Genomic DNA, 19712 nt, shown 5'->3' with positions numbered 1-19712 from the left:
GCTGCCTCTGTTCTAAAGATAGAAAGGTGACTAAGAGAATAAAACTAGTTGAGAGTCTTTGCTGCTGTGCACGGAGTCTAAAGGTCCCCAGAGAAGCAGGTGAGCTGTGTGTTGTGTGACTCCCAGGCAATCTCTGGAGAGCCCCGTTAATACTGGAGTGTAAATGGGAAAGGAAGTGGCCCATCCTCCCCCTACAAAAACAAGCTGAATGTGTATCCTTCAAGATGTTCAGTCAATGGCTTTTACCCTCACCACCCAAGAACCAGCACCACAACTGGAGTCTACCGTACGCCACGAGACTTTTAAACATTTTGACCCGATTTGACCCACTGAAATCCTACCCAAACCTGATGTATGTAATTAATAAAAAAAAAAAAGAAAGAGGACAGAACAGTCAGAATTGGTCTTTTATAGACCAGAGGTTAATTACAAGCGATTCCAAAATGCGGTTGAGCGGAACAGACTATAACAAGGAGTGAACACTGGCAGCAGCATGATGAGCGAACAGTTAACAAGCAGCCCTGACAAAAGTAGAAATACGCGTCCTAAGAATCAATGTTAAGTCCTAACTTCTTCCAACTAATCACCAACAATAACAGTTTGTAACCAACTCCGTTATAGTAAAATGATTATTTTTGCATAAAGTGTATAAGTGAAGCAAAAAACATCTTGATCGCCCTCTTATTTATGACCTATACCTGCAGTATAGGTCATAAGTCCCACCCCCTCCATGTTAGCAGATGGGACATGGACCAGACAAAAAAATCAAAGTACACGTGAAATAAATTTTTCCCAAAGATGGTTTCTGTCATTTTAGGTAGTTCTTATCACGCTGATGTTTGTTCATTGTTGATCAAGTTCAACTCATACTTGTACTTACCTTGCGATCGCTGTAACGGAAATTTTAAAGGTCCCATGGCATGAAAATTTCACTTTATGAGGTTTTTTAACATTAATATGAGTTCCCCCAGCCTGCCTATGGTCCCCCAGTGGCTAGAAATGGTGATAGGTGTAAACCGAGCCCTGGGTATCCTGCTCTGCCTTTGAGAAAATGAAAGCTCAGATGGGCCAATCTGGAATCTTCCCTTTATGATGTCATAAGGGGAAAGGTTACCTCCCCTTTCTCTGCTTTGCCCGCCCAGAGAATTTGGCCCGCCCATGAGAAAGAGAGAGAGAGAGATATCATGGCTTGCAAATGAGCGAAGCCTGGCAGTTGGTCAAGGCCACACCCCCACCCTCCACCTTGCCTCTCTCCTCCTCAATAGCAATTAAAGCTACAGACACAGAAATGGCACATCCTAAGGAAAGCTCATTGTGGGACTGGCTCTAGTGGCTGTAATTCTGCACCAAGGCTGAATTTAGGGAAAGAGACTTCAGATACAGTATTAGGGGACCACTAAGGCCTATATAAAAGAGACTTCAGATACAGTATTATAGGGGACCACTAAGGTCTATATAAAAGAGACTTCAGATACAGTATTAGGGGACCACTAAGGCCTATATAAAAGAGACTTCATATACAGTATTAGGGGACCACTAAGGTCTATATAAAAGAGACTTCAGATATAGTATTAGGGGACCACTAAGGTCTATATAAAAGAGACTTCAGATACAGTATTAGGGGACCACTAAGGTCTATATAAAAGAGACTTCAGATACAGTATTAGGGGACCACTAAGGCCTATATAAAAGCATCCAAAAAGCAGCATGTCATAGGACCTTTTAATAGTTGCTGCCATGATTATTTTCCAGAGTTGTAAAACCCTGCCTCTGAAATAAACAACGGTGCAGCACTTTGGCATTTTTGAAATTCACAGATCTATTACTCAACTGGACTTCCTGGATCGTAATCGCCTCACCGGTGCCTGAGGCAACACCCACCCACCAACGCCACCCCTTGCATTGTTTTATTCCAAGGCTGTTTTCAGTTTTTCTGCAATGGCTGACGCCTCCCAACAAGTCCTCTAACCCATACAACCACATGGGTTGTTTCTATCCTCTATACGAGCCATAGCGTTTCCTAAATTAGTGCCCCTACCGGAGGCAGCTGATCAACATGTCCTTATACCTAAACATAACGTTTACAGTTTTAAACACATGAAGGTTAAGGTTGTGAAACGGTCGAGTTTGGTTAGGTTTAGGTAACAAAACTACTGGTTAGGTTTAGGAAAAGATTATGATTTGGGTTAAAATAAGTATTACTTTACGAACGTAAAAGTATGTGACTATATGCTTTTCCTCTCAGTGTGCTTGTCCTTTCCCCATCTTGTGAAAAATAGGCATTAAAAAAGAGCAGTTTTTGAATAAAGGGAAAGAAAGATGAATAAGAATAAGAAGAATAAGTCTACACACCAAAGGCCAGTGTGACATAACTCAGGAGCGTATACCTATCATTGGGATAGATAAGGCATTGAACATGGCACCCTCACCCTGGCGTGTAATGATTGAGATGCATTTACCTTATTTCCATGCCAACGAGTGGGTAATGTTTTTTTTTGTTTTTTTAAAGCAGTCTTTCCTGGAAGACACACGAAGGCGCTCACACAGCATGCTGCTCACCACGCTATGTGTGCCTTTTAATCAATATCTTTCTCCACTGCCTCCCCTTCCCACTCCTTCACCACAATATCTGTCTCTTACCATGTGAATGTAGATATTTAGGAATAACATTTGAGATTTTAAGGGGGCCTTTTAGCCAACACAACTAATTTACTGCTATGTATTGCTACATTAGAAAAGGCTGTAAAGAGACAGATGGAAAAGGGGGGGAGGTGGAGAGGGGGAGAGAGAGCTAATCGAGCCTTGCATCATTTTCACTTATGGCAGTGATCAGCAGTAGATAGAGGGAGGAGAATGGTCACTAATGATCTGGAGATGGCTCTGACTGGTTTGCCAGATATAGACTGGAACATCTTGCAAAAGGATGTGTGATTTAGTACAGACTCATTCTTACTGATGGGCTTTAACTTTCACGTCCATGGAATAAATCTCTACTATAACATTGATTGTGTAGATGGAGATGTCTAGCCTATATGAAGATGTTTTACAGGGAACCATGCTGTCTTTGGCACTGGCCGTGTTATGTATGAACCAGTGGTGTAGTAACTGAGGAACAGTGGTGAAAGGTGCCTTTACTAGTACTGCTCTCATGTACATTTGTCATTTACGTGAGTATTTCCATTTTTTTGCTTCACTATATTCCACAGATAGGCTACTGTTTGTAATGCGCTCTTTAGGCTACTCTGCATTTAGCTAACGGCGGAACAGCTAACAGCGAAGCAAATGGGCCTGGAAGCCATTTGTGGTCGAGGCAAGAAGGGATACAGCTACAGTATGTGTGATACCAGAGTGATGGAGAAAGACATGGCTCTGGTCTGGACTCACTGGACCGACTTGACGTGTAGGCGGAGCTCGGGAGCTTCAGAGCTAAGGCGGGCTACAGATTAGGTGTCCCTAAGAAACGCGTATGTAACAGTAGTTCCACATTACATTAATTCATTTGCACGCAAGTTTTATTTATTTTTATACCATGTATTCTCCGTGTAAATTCATGTACCGAATCGAGATGCCGGTACCATTTCGGTTCAATACGAATACATGTACCGTTCCACCCCTACCGGTTACTAGGGTTTATTCCCGGGAAACATGATTCCAAGGAATACACATCCAAACTGTATTTATATCTATAATAACGGGAAAAAAAGTTACATTCTAGTTGCAAACCAATACGTACAAAATATACGTATCACTATAGAAATATTAAGTCCTTTACATAAGTCCTTTTAGACTGCCTGCGATCAGCTAGATAGATGGATAGCCTACATTTATTCGACAAGATTTAAAACCGTCCCGGCCGGAACACAGCGCAGCTGCGCTTGCGGGAATACCAGTCAGTATGCACCAGCATCTTCTGAACGCTAACAGAATATGGAGTCCGTCTCAGCTTAATAGAATGACTTTGGAAACGCCAAATTAGTTGCTTGAATTTTGTTTGTTTATACAATGAAGAATTGTCAAATATCACTTGAGGCTGTTCTCAGCAGACAGATCACAGACAATTTACTTGGCATGTTTTATTTCTCGTAGCAAAGTTGAAGCTGCAAGTGAAGTATATGTTATGTATATATGTACTCCTGAAACTCTTGTCAGACAACGTCAAACTATCCGTCAGTATCTCTTTGTTGTTGTTTGATGTCTCCCTCCCTACCTTTTTCTGATCAGCAGGTGACACTATCAAGTCTATGAATATCTCTCAGTAACTGTCACTAGGAAGTGTTTTTATTTATGTCAAATGGTGTAGCACAAGGGGAAAAAGTAAATCAGTGCAAAATATGAGAAGTATGTCCCTCTTTTAAAGAACAGATATTTCTTTAGGCTATAAATATCAGTCTGTCCATGTAACCAACCTGACGCACCTACCTTTTTAATGGTAGAATTTAAGCTTACCTTTTAACACACCCTGATGACGGACATAACGTACACATTCATGTAACAGTGTAACATCATTAATTAGAAGCCGTGATCAGACTGATGTAAAAATAATAAATATGAGAAGGTTTTCAGACTCAAATTGTGTCAAGGTGGTGTGGTGGTCTGCCAGTTCACAGCTGGCAACCGACAACAAGAGGTGTGTGCGCAAATTAAGTATGACATGCATCAAATTCACTCGAGTTTCATTAACGGGAGTTGATTGCACTTTCTATCTACTTGACATCTACTCTTGCAAACTGACAACTTGATATAAAAAACTAAATTTTGGTTGATAAGAGTGTGACGTTTAATAAATAGCAGAGAACTAAAACTCTTGTTAAAGCAGGTTTATAGTCTTAACACAACGGGTGAACAGCGACATTTCTTTTTATCCTAATGGATATGCTCATAACAGAAACAGTTTATACGGATGTCTTTATGCATCACTCTTGCGGGCTGCAGTCTTTACAGTAAGTGTCATGTATAAATCATATATAAATGCAGGAATGTGATGTCCATGTAGCTTTGCAGAAATGTTTCTGCTGAGGAAGTTATTGGCCCGACTTGATTACATTCCCGCTTGTAAATTACAGCACACGTTGTCAGAATGGCTCCTGTGGGTAATCACTCCTTATTGCTCTGTTACATTGAAGGCATAGTCTTCCATTTTACTCAACGGCTGGACTGCATACAGTACACCCTCTCTCTCTCTCTCTCTCTCTCTCTCTCTCTCTCTCTCTCTCTCTCTCTCTAGCTTCTTTCTGTATTCTTTTCAGTCTTTATGACCAGCAAAAACTGCTCTGCTCTGTTCATGCAGCCATATTGAATCAGATTGACTCTGAAGATAAAGTTAATAGGAGAAGGTGTTTACGAAAGTTCTGTTCATTGGTTCAGCATGTCTTGTTTGAATTTCCAAGAAAGAGGTAACAATTTGTAACTTTAGCTGCCTTTGTTTACTGATACAAAGAGAGTCTCAATTATACTTGTCTTTGAAAATCTGACTTAATGAGATATTTTGCTGACCCAGCTTTGTGTCATGGCAGTGTGTTTAGATGAATGATGTTTGGCTTCCCTCCGTGGCGTCAGTGCACGGACCTCACCGCTAAGCAGAGCAGGCCAGATGACACGTAACGCGTAAAGGAGGTTGTGCACTGCAGCCATGGAGGGAAGCCAAACACCATACATCTAAACACACTGCCCACAAAAAGATGACACAGAGTTAGTTTAAAATCGGCAACGTACCCCTTTAAGAATGAGGTTTTCTGGGTCTACACACCTGCACCTGCATTGGACTGTATTTACTGAAAACTGCCACCTTTCACAGCAGTTGGTATCTTGCGATATCATGAGATCACACAAAGTAATGTGTTTGTGTCTGAACCACCAGTGGTTGGACCAATCAGCATCCTGTGAGGAGCTATTGGCAGCTACAGGTGTGGTTTAGGTACCTGTGACGGGGAGAGGTAAAACAACAGCAGAGGTTAGCTTAGATGCTGCAATAACATTAATTACTGTAAATAGAACTGAAGAGTATTTCTTCATTGAAAGAAGAGCAAAGAATGGGCCTGAAGGCTTTCCTCGATTGGAAATTATGTTTTTGCTTTTCTCCCCACTGGCTTCAGCAACAGTTTGATAGACAGATCGTTCCTCTAATCACCTGCCAAGTATTTTTTGAAAGTCCTCGCCCTTTTCCAAACAGTTTCCAATGACGGCTACTCAGATGGTTCTGTGTAACAAACCATCTGGCACATAAGGCTCATCAACAGGATGCTACATTTCACAAAAACTTAGTTATACTGTATGCACACCTATTCTTTAAAGTGCCCATATTATGAAAAAATCACTTTTTCTGGGATTTGGGGTGTTATGTTGTGTCTTTGGTGCTTCCACACACATACAAACTTTGAAAAAAATCCACCCATGCTGTTTAGAGTGAGATACAGTTTCTGAATGTGTCCTGCCTTCAGTCTCTGGGTGAGCTGTTCAAAATCGGCACGGCTTGTGACGTCACAACGAGCAGGCTAACCGCAACCATTAGCTCGTAGCGTTAGCATGCTAACGCTATGGCTAACGCTAGCATGCTAACGCTAGCATGCTAACGCTAGCATGCTACCTCGTTCGCAATAGCAAAGCACTGCTACAACACACACAAGTTCACCATAATCTACAAAAGAACTACTTACATGTGCGCCCTCATTTAGAAGTCTCCCAGCTAATCCTGCCTTGTAACTGACCAAAGTTGTAGAAACAGCCTTTCTTTTACTGTCTATGGAGTTAGCTAGCTGACATGATCTACATCCGAGCTACTGGGCATGTGCAGTGCAATCAAAGATAGTACAGAAGAAGAAGAAGAAGAAAAGAGGTCTCACTCTGTAGCTAAAACAGAGACCAGCTGAAAAGAGGATCTGCAGCAGTGAGAGAGAGCACTGCAGTACAACACAAATATGGTGTTTTTTGAAAATTAAACCATGTAAACCTATTCTGGTACAACCTTAAAATACAATTATGAACCTGAAAATGAGCATAATATGGCTGCTTTAAGCTGGGTTTTACCTGAATATGGATATGGTTTGGGTGAAACATATGGCAGGTTAAGCATTATGAATCTAAAAATAGAGGGAGTTTATCAGCAGCCTTCAGTAGTGGTGTCTACAGTATTATTTACATACTCACACGTTTTTTACCAAGTAGCTGAGATGCTTAGTCCAGACTGAAATATTTCATCTTTATGACCAATTACCTGCAAACTAGACATCTCGCAATGTTGACAAAAGTGAAAAATAATTCCTGTATGTTCCCAGTGATTTGGATCTGCTCCAAAATGTAATGGGTTCTTTCTTGGCCCATGCTACACCCTTCCAAGTGTCATGAAAATCAAGCTAGTTATTTTTACGTAACCCTGCTGACAAACCGGACCAAAAACATAACCTTCTTGGCGGTGGTAACTAAAGACAGGCAGCCTCGGCTGAATGTTATTGCTAATTTTATTTAATTAATTTTCTAATCAGCAGATGTTAATATGCTAAACTTATCAGCACATTAACATTGTCACTGTGAGTATGTAAGCTTGCTGATGTTAGCTTGTGGCCCCACTGCGCTGTGCCTTATTGAGCTGTTAGCATGGCTGTAGGCTAGCACTCTTGTTAAATAGTTGCTAAATTGTTGCTTGTTCATGCTTTACAGTTGGTGGGTATAATAAAAAAACACACTTTGGTGTTTCTTTGGCAGTCAGTGTATTAGCGTCTACACAAAACAAAGCATTGACATCAGTCATGAAATCTCTTTCTCTTTGTTGTTTGTCTTTAAGTCGGCCTCTCCCTCCCGCTGTACGTTTCTCTTCTGTATCTGGTTATTTCCTTCAGTCACTCTCTGTATCTTTTCATCTGTTTCTCTCTCAGTTCTTTTGTCTGATGATCACCCAGAGGTCATACGCTGCCAACAAGTCCTCCCGTCCCAACAAATGACATTTAAATGTTAACGCTGCTTCAGATGTCCCCAAACCCCCACAATACACCGTGTCACTTCCCACCTTGTCCTCTGTGGCCTGTGTCATGGTTTCTGCGTGTTAATATACTGGTGTATATACATGTTTCTGCCTCCTGTTGCATCAGTAGGTGAGAGCAGAGGATCATATTTTTACATTTCTGTTTATGTACGGGTTAAATGAACAAAATACATTATGCAAAAATAGCAGCAAATGCTGTTTTTAGCTTCTCAAATATGAAGATTTCTTGCCTCTGAATTTCTGTGTTTTTTTTTGGACAACTGGGATGGGCATTTTTCACTATTGTCTTATATTTTATAGACAATAATTGGCAGATTAACCAGTAATAGGAATAATCGTTAGTTGCAGCCCTATTCTCATCTCAATCTTGGCGTATTTCCCAAAATATTTCTTTCAAAACGTAAAATATTTTTAATAAGGTATATGTAGAAATTTCAGATGGCTTTATGGCTTTTTCATTTCAACTCAGGATACAGCCCCTGTAATTTCAGCTACTGGGTGGGAATCCTTTTACATTAGATGAAATGAAATATACACTCACCTAGTAGGTGATTATTAGGAACACCATACTAATACCGTGTTTGACCCCCTTTCACCTTCAGAACTGCCTTAATTCTTTGTGGCATTAATTCAACAAGGTGCTGGAAGCATTCTTTAGAAATGTTGGCCCATATTGATAGGATAGCATCCACCACACCATTACACCACCACCACCACCACCAGCCTGCACAGTGGTAACGAGGCATGACGGATCCATGTTCTCATTCTGTTTACGCCAAATTCCGACTCTACCATCTGAATGTCTCAACAGAAATCGAGACTCATCAGACCAGGCAACATTTTTACAGTCTTCAACTGTCCAATTTTGGTGAGCTTGTGCAAATTGTAGCCTCATTTTCCTATTTTTAGTGGAGATGAGTGGTACCCGGTGGGGTCTTATGCTGGTGTAGCCCATCCGCCTCAAGGTTGTGTGTGTTGTGGCTTCACAAATGCTTTGCTGCATACCTCGGTTGAAACGAGTGGTTATTTGAGTCAAAGTTGATCTTCTATCAGCTGGAATCAGTCGGCCCATTCTCATCTGACCTCTAGCATCAACAAGGCATTTTCACCCCACAGGACTGGCGCATACTGGATGTTTTTCCTTTTTCAGACCATTCTTTGTAAACCCTAGAAATGGTTTTGCATGAAAATCCCAGTAACTGAGCAGATTGGGAAATACTCAGACCGGCCCGTCTGGCACCAACAACCATGCCACGCTCAAAGTGGCTTAGATCACCTTTCGTTCCCATTCTGACATTCAGTTTGGAGTTCAGGAGTTTGTCTAGACCAGGACCACACCCCTAAATGCATTGACGCAGCTGCCATGTGATTGGTTAATCAGATAATTGCATTAACAAGAAATTTAACAGGTGTTCCTAATAATCCTTTAGGTGAGTGTAAATCTCTCACTCTATGTATATTGCCACATCCCCATACTTTTTATAACCATCTATACTCTCGTCCTTGGCTTCTCTCTTCTTTCTGTCTCTCGTCTTTTTCCCTTTCCCATTAGAGGATTGTTTTTTTTCTGCACCTTCTCAAGTTAAGCAGGAACCATGGCAGCATCAATGCTTGGATATGAGAGAAAGTGAGAGTTATACCACAATCAGGGACAAGAAAACATGGTTTTCTCAATCTGGTTAGGTTGTGATTATGCTCAGCAGGACGTAAAAGGGTTCCTCAGTTTCTGTGTGTGTGCGTGCATATATGTTCCCCAGTTGCCTATTAATGTTATTATTACATGTACCACTATGGCTATTTCCCTTCTTAATCAGCATCTGGACAGAGACTGCCTGAATGTAAAACAGCACCCTGGAGTATCATTTATTTTCACGTCTCATATTGTAGTCATTAAATGAATCCATATGCCCAGGGCACCACGGCAGAGAGTCAAATTAACAAAACAAACAGAAATATATGATTCATTCCTCCGACTCCCCGCCTCTTTTCTCTCCCTCCCACCCACATCACTTTCTGACTCTCGTACTCGTTCCCCACTGCCGCTGTGTATCTTCCATGAGCCCAGTAGAGCCATTGTCATGTTCCCTTCCTGTTTCTATGGTGACGAGGTACGATCTGCCGCCAGCGAGTCTCTCGCCTCGGCGCTCCTCACTTGCCCCAATGACTTTCAAGCATGTCCACTTTTTCATAAATGACAGTCGCATCCAGTAGTTCACTCTGACCCTCTCTCACACAGCATTGGCATGAGCATATTTAGTACAGTAATGCCAATGCAGGGTGTACAAGGCTTAGTAATCATTTACAGTGTAAAGAAAAAAGTGTTAAAGGAAAAAACACTTTTGTTTCCAAAAGTAAATTTGAGCTATATACAAACTTGTATTTTCCTCTGAGTAGATTAATGCTGCTTGAGATTGTATTCCTGGAAAAAAAAGCAGTTTCTCATTGCAACTGAGACAGGGTTAGCAGTTAGCCCCTTAGCTAACCCTAACCAGAATCTGTAGGATTGTGCCCGTGTCTTTGTGTTCAGGCTCTGACTGAACTCAGAACTCACCAGAAACTCTGGTTCTTTCTGTTTTTTTCCCTCAAGTCTCTCTAATTTTTCCTTTCATCTCTGTAAGTTCATGAACTGAATTCTTGAAGCCCCGGGATTCGCACCGTGTTCAACTCACTTCGATATCTCCTCAAATTAATTTATATTTTCGTTGACGTTGTATGCAACCGTGCCACTTCTAAAATTCGCTTTGCACCTGTTGTCCTGCAAGTCAACTTTTCTTTTAGGTTTAGGCCCTGTTTACACAAATACGTTCGCAGGGTGAAAACAACAAAATATTTGATCAGATGTGCTTTTCGTTTAGACGGTGATGGCATTTTTGGGGCTTAAAAACGCAAAAAAGTGAAACCACCCTCCAGAGGGGAAATCTTAAAAATGCTCCACCGTTGTGTTCCCGTCTAAAGGGTAAAAACACACTGTGCGTGTGTGTGTGTGTGTGTGTGTGTGTTTGCCGTGTGTGTGCATTGTTTGGAGCAGGAAGAAGTAGAAGGAAGGTTCTACGCAGGCGCGCGGACATGGTGGATCGCATTTCACACACTTTTGCGTCACCATATGCTCGCAGATTTCCCCCCCGTAGCGCTCGTCTAAATGTGGAATAAAAAGTGAGAACACAACGCCACTTTTGCGTTTTCTCTACAGATCGTTTCCGTCTAAACATAGCCTTAGATAGACATTAAGGTGTCAGGTGAGTGCTGTGCAGACGGGCACTTAGGTGTAGCTCGATAAATGTTAAGTGACAAGTTGTATTGTCCAAATTCGCAGCCTTGCTAAAATATAAGTGATCACAAAAGACTATTTTTTTAGTCCCAAATTTTTTTGGACTAAATTTAACTGTAAATTCTAAATGTTTGGGATTTGGCCAGATCTAACTATACATTCAGATATCAGAACAGTATACTGAAAGTAGATGAGATATACCGTAGTTTAACAGTGTGATATAATGTTGACATTGAGAACCATAGAAAAACAGATCAAATCAAAATCTAAATGTCATTGCTCTTTTTGGATCCCAATTAAATGTTGAAATTGGCCTAATGTTTGTTGTGTTTCTGTGGACTCCGGATGCTCTCGCAAAATTTAAGTCTGCAGGGTTTCAGATTTCCCTGATATCTGTTCTTTTCTGCTGTTTTCTCTCTCTCTCTCTCTCTCTCTCTCTCTCTCTCTCTCTCTCTCTCTCTCTCTCTCTCTCTCTCTGCCCATTACAAAGATGCCATACAGGACATCATGTCCAAACAGGCGTCTCTTTAGCTGGAGGTATGAGCCCAACACACACCTGCTCTCCCTCCTAGACAGGAAGCTGTAAAATTACTTTGGAGCATGTTACGCTGTCACCCGTCCAGCTGGTACTGAACCTCAGGCAGCTGAGAGCAGACATGACTGGCACCAGCACGTATGTACAAGTTAATATCCCACCATGCAAGCGTATACACACACACACACACACACACACACACACACACACACACACACACACACACACACACACACACACACAGATGTTTAAAGGCTCTGACAGTGCCTGAGGACACAACACATCATGATAAATTACATGTGCTTGCACTTGCACACTTCAGTCATCATACACACGGCTAGTACGCTGATCCACTTTATCTACTAAAGGGTGTGTTTGCATGTGTGGATGTGGGCTACTAAAATGTGTTTGTAGATAAGAAAAATTAGGAATCCATGCTTATAAAACTGGTCCACATTACAGTTTGTGAATTCTTCAGTATGATGTCATACTGAAAAAGAAATGTCTGGGCTTTCTTCAGTCATAATAAAATTATGACCATTTGACTAGTTTCGTGTGCATTATTCATAGTCATTTTTTTCATTTGTTCATTATTCATGGCCTATGCCCAATTATACTACATGTCCAATGCACCTGCAGAACACTAACCCACACTAAATTATATATTTATGTATATGTTATAGCCAATACTCAGTGATTGATTGGACATGTGAGAAAGTCGATGAGATTTGAACTCAACTCCCAAACTCCTTTTTTCTTTCTTGACCGACTACTCCTGTCACTTTTCATGGACAACCAATAACAATACCTGAGCAGGGTGTCCGAAAGCTTGACTATTATTCCTATTTTGTGATGCATCCCGGCTTTTCCCTCACTATAATGACAGGCTTTTCACCCAGCCTTTGAGTGTGGCCATTCGAAGCAGCTATTTAACACTTTTACCTTCAGACATGTTCAGACAACACATACGTCATACAAACTCCTTCGTTTCTAGCATACACTGGCCTTAAAGGTTAGGGTTAGGGCGCTGACACACAGAGCCGATTATCGGCGGTGACTCGAGTCTGTTCGGTGTGTTCCGTGCCGTCGTCTGTCCGAGGAGCCGTCGGCCTTCATTTTGGCCGACCCTACATGTTCACTCGGAGACAGGGCAGTCGGGACTCACCCGGAAATGGCGAGCGGATGAGCCTCTCAAAATCTGACGAAAATCTTTTAAACTAACCTTTGTCGATCTGAAACGAAGACAGATTCAGCAACTGCATGGCCTATTTCTCACTTAAAATGTTTTCAGAAACACGTTTCGGTGAACTATTTTAGTACAATATGAGATCGTATTCTGAACAAGCCGCCATGACAGTCTGGCTGTGAATTTCCGGAGAAAAAAGAACCACGTGACGCGTTCGTCCAATCAGCTGCCGGTTTTCATTTTCTGGGAAACAATCGGACTGTTAATGGAAACAATACAGAGCAGCGCCGCCTGCTGCTATGGAGACGTATTACGTTTTGCGCACGCACAGAGAGTATGCTCAATTCGGCGTCTCTTCGGTGTGATCTGATGCACTTTTTGGACCTCGGGGACCCGACCCGTCTGGTTGGTGTGTAACTACCTTTAGGTTCATGCTTGTATTTTGGGTTTCTACTAGAACCTTTTTTACAAGCTTTAGTGTTCAAAAAACACATTCTTTATTTCATATTGTCCAGTCCTTCAAGAAAAATGAGTTTTTTTGTGATTGTTGCGGGCAAAAATCCTTGATTATGCGGCACGTTTTCTTAAAAAATGCGATGGAGTATGCGGGATATTTATGCGATGAAATTGCGGGAACTTGCAAAAACTGCGTTTTCATCATGGCTTCATCGCGGGGTTTGCAGCTTTGCGATGATGTTCAATGAAAATGCGGGGATTATGAAATCATGCAAGCCCTGCATATTTTGCGCGGAAATCGGCAATTTATGTGGCGAAAGTGCGGCGTATTTGAAAAAATGTGGCCCCCGCATAAATATGCGGACTTTGGCTGATTATGCATTGAATTATGCGATCACATAATCACATTTTTCTGGAGGGACTGATTGTCTCTCTAAATATACCTGTGTTCACCCTTTGTATGAAACGCCTGTCTCTTTAAGTTTGTGAATACGAGCTGTGTGCATTTCTGTGTATTGGGCGTTTTGATAAATCACAGTATTTATATAGCACCTTATCCTGCAATATGGGACATTTAACACTTACATTTCAGTGCCTTTTATTATCATCTGTGATGTAAAAAAAAAACAAAAAAAAACCCTTGTTTGGTTTAGTTTGGTAATAAAATCCAATGCTGCTCACAGTGCTTTCCATAACCATTCTCTGTTTGATTTGAATCATCAACTTTTAAGGGTCAGTCCTTCTAAACAACACGCATATACACGTGGAGGAGAATGGTGTTTTATTAAACTGAACATACCAGTAAGAGCGTGCGCCCCATGTAGGCTGAGACCTTTGCAGCGGCCCGGGTTCGAATCCGACCTGTGGCCCTTTGCTGCGTGTCAACCTCTCTCTTTCTCTCCCCCTTTCCTGTCCATCCACTGTCACTATCGAATAAAGGGAAAAGCCCAAAAACCAAAAACAAACTGAACATACCTTTCTGTAACTCTAGCGATTAATTCTGAAAAAGACACGGAGGGCTCTATCTTGCGCAAAGTGTTTTTCCTAGTTTAAGACCGACACAGTTGTCAATTTCCTGTCCAGCGCCCACGTCGTTTAAATAGCAAATGCACATGCGCCCCTCTTTGCACCAATGAGCGTGCTGGTCTTACAGGGAGGTGTGTTCAGGTGCATTCTTGGCATATTGCTATCTCGAGGCAGTGGGAAGTAATCGTGCCATTGACCAAAAATACCTGGTATAAAGTCAAAATCGCAGCATTTCATTGTTATTTTAACAGCGAATTAGTAAAATGCACCTAGGCTCGTGCACAGCATGCGCACACTATGCTTGTTACACACACACACACACACACACACACACACACACACACACACACACACACACACACAGGGAAGCACAGCAGCACACAAACATGCAAAAGATTACAAATAAAAATATTACGGTGCAAATCCGCCATCATAATAGCAATGTGCCAAGGTACAAACACGCCTGGCTTTTAAAGGGAATGGGAGATGACTCTCTGATTGGTTTATTGCATGTTACGCCCAAAACACACCTATGAATTAATGAAGACACTAAGTACAACCCTTTTGAACCATGCGCCCGGCGTACAGACCCTTTTTTGGAACAATGCAGAGATATTGACCACAATAGGCTACTTATCACTACCTATCAGATATTGAGCGCTCACTTTCAAGTAATTACATTACATTACATGTCATTTAGCTGACGCTTTTATCCAAAGCGACTTACAATTTCTATATATCAGAGGTTGCACGCCTCTGGAGCAACTAGGGGTTAAGTGTCTTGCTCAGGGACACATTGGTTGATGTATCGCAGTGGGAATCAAACCCAGATCTCCCACACCAAAGGCATGTGTTATATCCACTGCGCCATCACCAAGACCATGATTAAATGAAGTTCAATATTCCCACAGGATCAGGTTTTGTAAAAGTTAGAATAATAATTATTTCTCATTTTGCAGCGAAGGTCTTATATATATGTATATATTTCAACTTTTATGGTTCTGTGTTTTCAAACAGCGTGACGGCAGCTTGGCGAACAGATTGAAACAAACACTCGCTCACATTGGCTGTCAGGCACAGTGCCAGCTGGTAAACCGGTCCAGCTGATTGATTTGATTCATTCCTGTGAACTCATGTCCCGTTTCTCTTTCTTTCTCGGTTTAAAAATAGTGTTCTTCCTTCACCTTTGTCTCTGACTCTGTCAGTCGACTTCATGTTTCTCTCATCGTATATTTCACCCTCTCCTGTGCTTAAAGTAGACTGCAGTCAGTGTGCAGCAGTATTAATGTATCTCTGTATGAATATTCACTGAATTTATGGGGCTGGTTCAAAATCATTTCAGACAGGAACACATACAATTCCCATTTAAATGGAAACAAAATGTAATTGTAAGACCATCTTTCAGTTTGTAAAGCTTGTTTAGCTTGATGTCAGATGTAACGTATTTTGTAAAAGTTTGTAATGCTAGTGCCGCAAAGCACTTTACAGCACTATGACTACACCAACAAAGTGTGGTCTGGTCTGAGATGTGACGTTGAAATAAGATTTTGTAATCTACAAAACTTTAAATTAACCCTCCTTGAATGTTCCCCTGCTCCTTAACGTGTGACTATAATAGTTTAAATCATAAAAAGTTGGATTTAATTAAATGGAACATGAGCCAACACTAAGTAGCGGTCTAAGTGGCCTTGGAACTTGAAATATGGCACTTAGAATAATATATCTAGAGAGCTTTATGATGCCATTTGAATGGATTGTAGCTTCAGGCTTCATGAACAAAGCTATACAGCTATACCATACCCCGTTCCCCACCTGGACCTTGTTGGATCAGTCACCTGGTAATTACACAGACCATCAGAACTAACCATTTACATGAACATTTAGCCACCAGCCAAATGAGCCAAACAGACGAGAGTAAAGCCGGGGAAAAAAGTTTAAATGTCTCCATCATGGCTAACAATGTAGGTTGTGCATGCAATATTTTTCTGCAATACCGATTTAAAGCTGCCTAATGCCTGGTGCACACTAGAGGATTTTCAAATCTTAACAGATTCTTAAACGTGGGAAACCACAGACATAATTTAATCGTAAGAACACACACCAGACAATTCAGTCAAGACGCAGGACCACACACTTGGCCTATGATTTCAGAGTGGCAATTCCAAGAACTTGGAATCTCACAGAAACTTGCGTGATCAAACGTGACTTCAGAAAAAAACGTGGAGGTGGACTGTCACTGCAGATAGTTGTACTTGTGCATATACTATGTGTTGCACCAAACGGCACGAGACAATAAACAAGCACTTATACTGTTGCCATTATTCTACAAGCTTGGTTTAGGAGCCAAAAGTTCTAATTCGTTGTAATTAGTGGGCTTAAATAGTTTTTTTTCATGAGATATTCTTCAGAAATGTCATATTTCAATGGACTGCATAAGCTGTATTGTTTTGCGTTTGTATTTGCGTTGTATTGTTTGTGTGTTTGTTAGGCCACTCGGGGGTATTAGAGTATGTGTTGAATGCAGTGTCAGTGGCGTCTATCCCTCACTGTCCTATAGATGTTCCCCCCCTACTCTGCATTAGCAGCTCTGTGTCAAGGCTTCCCACTTTCTCTTCAGCTCCAATTCACCGACATAATAGCGAGAGATCAAGAGTGTAAGTGGGGGAGGGAGACAGAGGCAAAGGAGACAAGATTCAGTCACTGATAAGTTTTTGTGCACGTGTGGGTAATGTTTTTATGTGTTTATGCTCATGTATGCATGTCGTCCTCCGTGGCGCCTCCCTTGCTGATTTTATGACCTAAAGCGTTTGTGGCTATCTGGAGATGAATGATGTATTGCTACGTTACTGACGCTGGTGTGTAAATAATAAAAAGATATTGAATGTAATTAAGGGACCTCAGTCAGATTGTACAGGAAACATTATGACAAGCAGCTGTGTGTGTGTGTGTGTGGGTGGGGGTGGGGGTGGGGGTAGGGCTGGTCCCCTGGCTTGGCGGCGTCTGGACCTGTAGGTTGAGCGTATTGGAGGCACAGGTGTGAACTTCCCAGGGCTCTCCCAAACATAACCTGCTCATTTTCCACCTCATTTATCACAACCTTATTCCAGAACCCTCCTGATGCCTCCAGGACCTACTTCTCTCTTTTCATTACCTTACACTCCACACTCCAACGTTCTAGTCAGTCTGTAATCTGTGTTCTGTAAAAATGGATTCAAAATAACCAGAGTAAGGTGTTTTGCAGGTTTACTGTAAATTCTCCTTTTTTTGAACTGCCTAAAAAAAGGTTTCACGTTCGTAATTCACAACAATATGACCGTAATCTGTTATTAAAGCTGTGACTTCAGATGGTTAAATTTTGGTCATTTTCTACTCATCTTTCACATCAGCCGTTTTTGTGCTGTTGCACTGCACAAACGTGTGAGATAATTATATGCAACATCAATGTTCAGGTATTCAGCAGTTGGCCAGTTTACACCACTGACATCGTATATATCCATTATTGTTTGGTCCTCATACAAAATATTTAAAGCCACTGTGTGTGATGTTATATAGTTTTGAGAAGCCTCTTTGAATCTATTTCAAGTTTTTGTGCTGTTTTTTTTTTTTTTTTTTTTTTTTTTTTACATTCATAATATAAGCAATATTCAGTGGGTTGAAAACTGCTTAAGATTTCTAAATGCATTTCTCTTACTTTTGTTTAATTGTGTAATTAGTAGCTCTGTTACGCCTTCCGCTGCCTCTCTGGCTAAAGTTCCTGTGATAAGGCCTCCATTATGCAACAGCCACTGTGTTGATTTATCTTCTTGTTGCTAATGAGTTGAAGGCTGATTACTGCCTAGTTAATAGCTCTCAGTAATGGCCTTGTATAGACAAGGTGATTTATGGGTGATGGTGTTCAGAACACAGCCGGCCATACCGGTTCATTTTCAACATTGATTAGCTATAGCCTGCATACATAACTTTATTTTATTACTCTCCCTCTCTTGCTTTCTCTCCTTCTCTCTCTCTCTCTCTCTCTCTCTCTCTCTCTCTGTTCTGTGTTCTCTGTGTGTGTGTGTGTATGTGGTGTGTGTAAAGAGAGGTAAGGATGTTAGCTAGTGTACCCATAGCATACAGTAGGCAATATTACAGTTAATTATATTTGTTGTTTATATCTAATTCTATTGTATCATAAATAGTGTAGGTGTTCATATATACTTATTATTAGTGCTGTCAAACAATTAAAATACTGAATCGCATTAATGCCATAGTTAACTCGCAAGTTATCGCACATTTTTATCTATTCTAAATGTCCCTTGATTTCTTTTTGTCCAATTATTTTTTCTCATTTTAATGCTCTTGTCAACATGGAAAAGTGGATCGGCTTGCTTTGTGCTTTTGTCGCCTGGCTTTGACGAGGGGACGGAGAATTGGCATCAGCTGTGTGCTTGGCCATCAAGTGGTATTTCAGGCTGGACGTGCTGCGATGATAGCTCAGTTCACAACGACAAAACACACAGATCACTTTGGTCTTGTCAATGGAACCATTTGGCAACTTTTTAAAAGTAAACTTTCCATTCAGAATCTTATTGGCATCCATTTCGGCGTCTCACGCTCGCCATCCACTCAAAACGTAACGGTAGCCTACTACTCTCTGGCTGGCTCGCAAGCCCAAACAAGTGTGTGCGGCGTGCCTGTTGTTTTGTTTCAGGTCTAGCTAGATCCCGTGTGGTGTTGTAGTTTTTCTAACGTAACTAGTTGTTGCAACAGCATGTGAAAAAAACTACAAAGTTTGCTAGGCCAAACTTTGCGATTAAAAAAATTGACGCCATTAAAATGGGTGTGCGTTAACGCCGTTAATAACGCGTTTAACTGACAGCACTACTTTATTATTTTTGGTTATTTATTTATTTATATCATATACAGTAGTATGTCAAGTGGATTAACCAGCTGTGTGTACAGTAGATATTGTATCAGTTTCCACAGGTTAGTGAAGGTCCAGCCGAGGTAGTGTGCCGTTCTACTACAGAGAAGTCGTAGGGTTGATGCTGGAATGGATGGTCCGGAGGCGAAGGCATGACCTGCCTCTGATTGGTTGATCGTTTGGTTAGGTTTAGGCGTGAGGAGTGAGATTGGTTAAGGTCAGTGTAAGAATGTCAGGGTAAGCCAATCAGAGGCCGAGTAGGGCGGGTCATGCTTTTGCCCAACCCTCCGACCATCCATTCTAGCATCAACCAAATCGTAGGGTGGAGGTGGGGGTTAAAATCAGATGGGGATATGATGGGAG

At 41.4% G+C, this 19712-nt stretch overlaps 1 protein-coding gene across 3 annotated transcripts in view; it reads left to right on the top strand.

Annotated features, from left to right (window-relative positions):
* The window catches only part of cacna1bb (calcium channel, voltage-dependent, N type, alpha 1B subunit, b), a 219325-nt gene that overhangs the window by 37572 nt on the left and 162041 nt on the right, over positions 1 to 19712 (top strand). The gene's annotated exons all lie outside the window — the stretch shown is intronic.

The sequence above is a fragment of the Sander lucioperca genome, chromosome 14 (assembly GCF_008315115.2).
Source record: "Sander lucioperca isolate FBNREF2018 chromosome 14, SLUC_FBN_1.2, whole genome shotgun sequence".
In the NCBI taxonomy this organism is placed as follows: Eukaryota; Metazoa; Chordata; class Actinopteri; order Perciformes; family Percidae; genus Sander; species Sander lucioperca.
The sequence above is the reverse complement of the archived record's forward strand: the minus strand, read 5'-3'. Positions and strand labels throughout refer to the sequence as shown.